This window comes from Onychomys torridus, chromosome 7, assembly GCF_903995425.1.
Source record: "Onychomys torridus chromosome 7, mOncTor1.1, whole genome shotgun sequence".
Taxonomy (NCBI): Eukaryota; Metazoa; Chordata; class Mammalia; order Rodentia; family Cricetidae; genus Onychomys; species Onychomys torridus.
In genome coordinates this window covers 76843466-76849760 of record NC_050449.1, presented here as the reverse complement: position 1 = coordinate 76849760, position 6295 = coordinate 76843466, and positions in this window count along the sequence as shown.

Sequence of the window (6295 nt, the reverse complement as noted above, 5' to 3'; positions counted from 1 at the left end):
TGTGTGTGTGTGTGTGTGTATTACAAAACATTACCACTCTTCTCCCTTTCTATAGAAAATGGAAGAGACTAGGAAACGTACCAGGTTACCTGTAAATGTCACCCCTTTGTTCTCTTTTTCCCCTTAGCAATTAGAATATCCATCCGGGCTCTCTTTGTCACACCAGTCTTGCTCAAATTCTTAATGCTCTTGCCGCAACCTCCCAAATAGCTGAGATTACAGGTGTATGCCACCACATGAGACTGGATTTATTATTTAATTGTCTCTTCATTATACATGTACCCATCCATATTCACACAGAACTGGCCTAACTTGACAGCATATTTCAGTATTTCCCCTTCCTCTAGATTTATCTGCAGTTTTAGAAGCAACTGTGAGTAACTTTGTGTTTCAAGGTAGTGGAAAGTAGCAGGCGTTGAAGAGTGCATTAGATAACTGGAGACTCCATGACCAACCGGGATTCACTAAAACCTGGTCACTTTCCCAATCTAGGGTTTTACTCATTATAAATTATTTTGAAATAAGAATACGACATAGAACTTAGGCCTTAGTTCTACTTCGGTTTCTGTGACAAACACCAAGACCAAAAGCAACCTGGTAATACAAGGTTTTCTTTTTATATTACCGAGTACAGTCCCTCATGAAGGGATGTCAGGGCAGGAACTCAGGGCAGGAACTCAGGGCAGGAATGTGGAGGCAGGAACTAGAGCAGAGGCTGTGGAGGAGTGCTCAACACTGGCTTGCTTCCCATAGCTCACTCCAGCTGCTTTTTTTTACACCACCCAGGATCACCTGACCAGTGGTGGTACTGACCCCAGTGGGCCAGGACCTCCCACATCAATCATCAATCAAGAAAACACCCCGTAGATGTGGCCACCAGCCACTCTGATGGAGGCAATGTCTCCACTGAGGTTCCCTCTTCCCATGCAACTAGTTTTTGTCAAGTTGACAGAAACTAACCAGTGCAGCCTTAGAGGAAGGATGAAGTCTGCCATAAGGAACCAGCCTGTCCCTTATGACTGCCTTTCTTCCATGTGACCAGATGCAGAGACTGCCATCATTTTAAAAGGTGGCACAGGTTTTCCAAAACTGTTGGCTGAGCTTTGCCTTTTGACATTAGCATTGCTTACATGAAAAATGTATTTTAGCTGGGCAGTGTGGTGCACACCTTCAATCCCAGCAGTTGGCAGGCAGAAGAAGTAGGTGGATCTCTGAGTTCAAGGCCAGCCTGGTCTACAGAGAGAGTGAGTTCCACGACAGGCCGGGCCACATAGAGAAACCCTGTCACACAAAAAACCCAAAAAGTGCCAGTGTCCATGGCATTGGGGCATTAGATTCCCTGGAGCTGGAGGTGCAGGCAATGTGAGCTGCAGGTGTAGAACTGAATGGCGGTCCTCTGTAAGAACCGTGTGCACTCGCAAGTGGCGAGCCATCCTCCAGCTATCTTGGTGTCACTCTTTCTGCTGATGCTGACTGTGGAGCTGACTGTTCTGAAGGTCACACTTCATAGCCAAGGCCAAGGCTGACACTGACTAAATCCTAAGAATACTCTGTGGAAAGATGTTCCTCGGCCTCTCGCTGCAATTGAGAAGAACTAAAATTGAGACAAATACCTACTAAGATGTATACAACTATACACACATATAGATTATACAACATATTCAGATGTATCAATCCAAATATGAGAGCCTCCTGGACCTTGCATTCACTATATCTGCCATCGTTCCCCAACAGCTTTTGGTGTGTGCAAAGTTATTATTAGGCGAGAACTTCACTTTGACTAGAATCACAGTTACTGTAAGACAAGAGAACATGCTATTTTTACCACCCACCCACCCACTTGTTCTACCTAAGAAAAATACTGAACAGCAGTCAGCTCATATATTAAGGGCTACATCTAGCAACTCCTAAACTGCCAGGTCTCTGTTGGGCTTCTACTAGCAATTTATATTGATTTCTGACTTTAGAACTGAGGCTAGTAGGAAACCCAGGAAGGCCAGAGGTTTTGTTGTTGTTGTTGGTTGTTTGTTTGTGGTTTTGTTTCTTTCTGAATCAGAGCAACAACGCAGAAGTCATTAGTGTCAAAACTGACTGGCTAGTTAAAGGTTACAATATGCATGAAACTAAATGAATTGATCATACTGAAAAAGTAGATAGTATAGAAAGGTTTGGATCTATTTGTATAGTATAGCAGAAACAGCAAACCTTTCTCAGCTATTGAAAAAAAAAATCAGGCTGTTCAGTTAAATAACACTTTGCTAAAAGTCCCGTATCTCCCTCTATGGCTGACACTGCAGCTAATGTCTGACAAATTCTGGGCTTTTGGATAAAGGTAGTCAGTTTCCAGAATCAAGAGCAGTGCTATGCACTGCCATGTGGACATCCACGTAATCCACACTACAGAGCCTACAGGTGCAGAGGACCCAGTGATCAACTCCCCTACAGCACCTATCCAAGGAAGATTGGCCTGTGCAATGGTGAGAACACTGTGACAAGCCACACTGGGAGTGACTTTCATGTGCCTATCAAGGTACAGAACAGCACTGGCAATCTGAAGAGCAATCAGCAGATTGCTATTGCTACTGCTTTTGACTTGGTTAATGTGTCTTGACGGCACACAAACCCTCAAGGTACTCATGAGAAAATCAGAACATAAACCAGGCACACACTGGGGCTCAAGTATGGAGGGGAGAGCAGTATTGGTCAGCAATAACACATCCTGGACCAGGCATCTCTTGAAGCCAATTACTTTGCCATTAAAATAATTTTTCTTTGACTTTACACTTCCTTGTAGTTAATAAAAGAGGGTCTGTGGCAGGGCCACTGATCTAAACATCTATCCACCCACTGACTCACTGGATGCCTCAAATTGAGAGTCAGGGTGAGCTGGGTGGTGGCGGCAGCAGTGGCGGATCTCTGTGAATTAGAGACCAGCATGATTTACAGAGCGAGATCCAGAACAGGCACCAAAACTACACAGAGAAACCCGGTCTTGAATAACCACCCCCCTTAAAAAAGAGAGAGAGAGACAGACAGGGTGCAGCCATCATAGGAGCTGGCACCTACCACTCCCTAATGAGTGAGATGTACTTGGTCTTTCACTTCAGGTAGAATTTTTTTCCCCTGCAGGAGTAAATGGGGAAGAGGCCGATGAGAACACATAGGTATGCCCACGCACATGCTCTAACAGCCAGGTCCGTTAGACAGAATTATTGGGTTCTTCACCTTTACTGTTTTGGAATTCAGGGACTGGGCTAGGGCCAATGCTCTAAAAGCAAGTTAGTGTTTATCATGAGTATCTGATTACATGAGAAATTGTAAGTTTTGCATACATACTTCAGCACCATAGTATTTCCTTTCTCCTACTTAAAACAAACCATAGGTTGAATTTTGTTATGTAGCCCAACATGACCTTGAACTTTCAATCCTGCCTCAGCCTCCCAACTTCTGGGATCCTGTGTGTGTAAGCACTCACAGGTTGAAAATAAATTTCAACCGCTTGATAAAGCCAGGTACACAATCAAAATAAGGACCACGCTGAACTCTGCATCTTTTCAGGATACACTTGTATTTGTGACAAGCCATTCCTCAGCTTAGTTAGGTCAGCCAGCAAGGCATATGTATTTCCAGTACAACATTTTTATTTAAATTACCCAGGTTTTACAAAACACTGGCAAGCCCATCCTTTAGCTCTTAACAAACACGACTGATTCCAGATGACATTGAGATTCCTTTTACAGAACCCCTTTATGTCATGTCTTAGTCACTGATTTATTTTATTTTAGCTCCAAATTCACTTTTCAATGGCCGCTCTATGGTAACAGAGAGAATTCCATTATGCACTGTCTCTTGAAGGGTCAAGATGCTGACCTTCTCAGTAGAGGATATCGGAGGAACACGGGTGGGAGGGGGAGAAAGGGTTCTCCTACTGTGCCTGACTGCCGCACAGTAGGTCAGCAGTGTGGGTCGCTTGCAAGACAGGTGGTCCCTTAGCGACCTTGCACAGCTGGATGCTCCTTCTATAAGCATGGCTGCCCTCTTACTTAGCAGGCTCTAGCCTGTACTCCACGGGTTGCTTCCTGCTTGCCCAGCAAACTGCCTGCCATCCAGGGACTGCAACTGGACCTCCTCCAAAGACATCTGAAGGACAGCCTCCCTTCACATTTTCCCTTCTTGGATATTCTCCACCAGCCCTGGGGGTTTCTTCTATCTGACAGGCTATTTTCCCCCCTTGGAGTTCAGCAATTCCTTATATTCACCTCCCTTGTTTAAGTCACTGTGTGATTCTTATCTCCTAATTGGTCTTAGACTAACATAACATATTTCAAACTTATAGCTGTCAGCGGGAGGGGAAAAAAAGATAAGGAATCAAAGTTCCAGTGATAAAGAAAAAAATGGAGACTTCTTAGCGCATGGCCATATAGTGAGTCACTAAATGGACTGCTGCACACACTAACACCGCACACATTTCATCTGACAGCCAGCTTTGTGACAAATTTATGGCTCGCAAGTAAAAAGAAGACACAAAAGTAATGGCTCAGTCCAAAAGCAGGACAAACAAAAGAAAATTGAATACACTAGCAGCCATGTCTGAGATAGAGTCAGCATTTATACTCACGGTGGGTTAGCAAAGACACTAGACGTTCAGTAACAGCATGCAAACGTAAGCATTCCACTTACCGTCGGCAAACTCCACACAACGATCCTAGAAGAGCATGTCTTTGGACTAATGCAACTGGGCATGAGCCGGTGATTATGCCATTCTGAAGAAGGGAAGGTGTGCTTGATTCTCCCCCTCCTTTCATGGAAGTTCACCAACTTAAAGCCAAGGTACAAAGAAAAAAGGAAGAAAAGGACTTTAAAGGCTAGAGACAGTGGCAGCGGCTGGATTGCTGGCTTAGCATGTATGAAGCTCAACTCCAGCGTACCAGGAGACAGACAGACAGACAGAGAGACAGAGACACACACACACACACAGATTGAGATTGATTTAGCACAGGCTCTCAGGCTTTACTGGATGACTTATTTGGAGGTTTCTTTTTCCCCTCTGCCATGGCATGCAAATTACCCTGTGATACCAACACCACAGGCAAATCAGCAGAATGTAAATCACAACAACGTATTGAAATTAGTGCCAACAAAGAGCCACTAGTAAGCAGTTGGCATTGATGGGGAAAACTTGGGAGAAAACAGACTTTGACCAACATCTACCTCTGCACTTGGCTGAAAGGACATCTCCCAAGGTAGCCACCTCATCCGAGTTACTTCAGTACCGGCTGGGCAGCCTTCCTGTAGCTGTCTAGATTCCAGCAGTTTTTGTTTGCACTTAGTGTGGATGTAACTATTTGTACACTGGAGTTCGGGTAAAGCTGGCCAGGACAGCTGGCCACACTAGCCTCTCCTTCACTGAGAGGAGCCGCCCGCGGTGCCCTGGGTGAGCCATGACCGGGGAAGGAGTTTCTTGCTGTTGGTCCCAAGCTGACCACAGCTGTGATTGCTATAGTTGTTTTAGCAGCTAAAATCCTGTTTGCCAACCCATCTTTTGGGCAGGCAGGCTAACCTCACAATATTTAGTTCCTCACCCATGGTTAGAATGCTGTACAATGTCAGTGAACACTTACTGGGACACCCAGTGGGGGAGCTGCAGCTGGAGTTGCTCAGATTCCCAGGCTCCTGTCACACCTTGTCACTTGAGCTAAGCTGGTGCCCACATCAAGAGTGGCTTACCACGAAGACGGGAGGAGAGAGAAGGAAGGGTAAGCCCTCTTGCTGCCAAACTGCTGGCCTTCAGGCATGGCTGCTGTCCTTGGCATCCACCATGGAGCCAAGCGCTGGACTGTCCCAGACCCCACATTATTTATATCAACCTAGTGATTTTATTAGTACATGCCATGAACAGATCAGCAGGGAGAAAAATCACAGAAGTTAAACAGATAAAAGAAGTGAAAAGAAGTGGGATAATAACATTAATAACATAAATCGGATTAGCAAGAATGTTTATCTTGAACATGTTATTCTCCCCACTCAAGAAAGTGAAATCCTACACAGGTATGCAATTCATTAACATGGCAGATTATGCACCCCAAAGCAACAGGACTAGTAGCTGGATGGAGTGCAGACATCTGGCATCTCTCAGGCTTGCAAGAACTATTCAACTAATTCACTCTCGCTACAGGGAAGATTCCCAAAGTAATAATAAAAAAAAAAAAAAAAAGAAGAAGAAAATCCTTCATTCAATTATTTTAATGCCAAGAGTACTGTAGGTTTACCTCAAAATGAGCATTCTAAGAGAAGA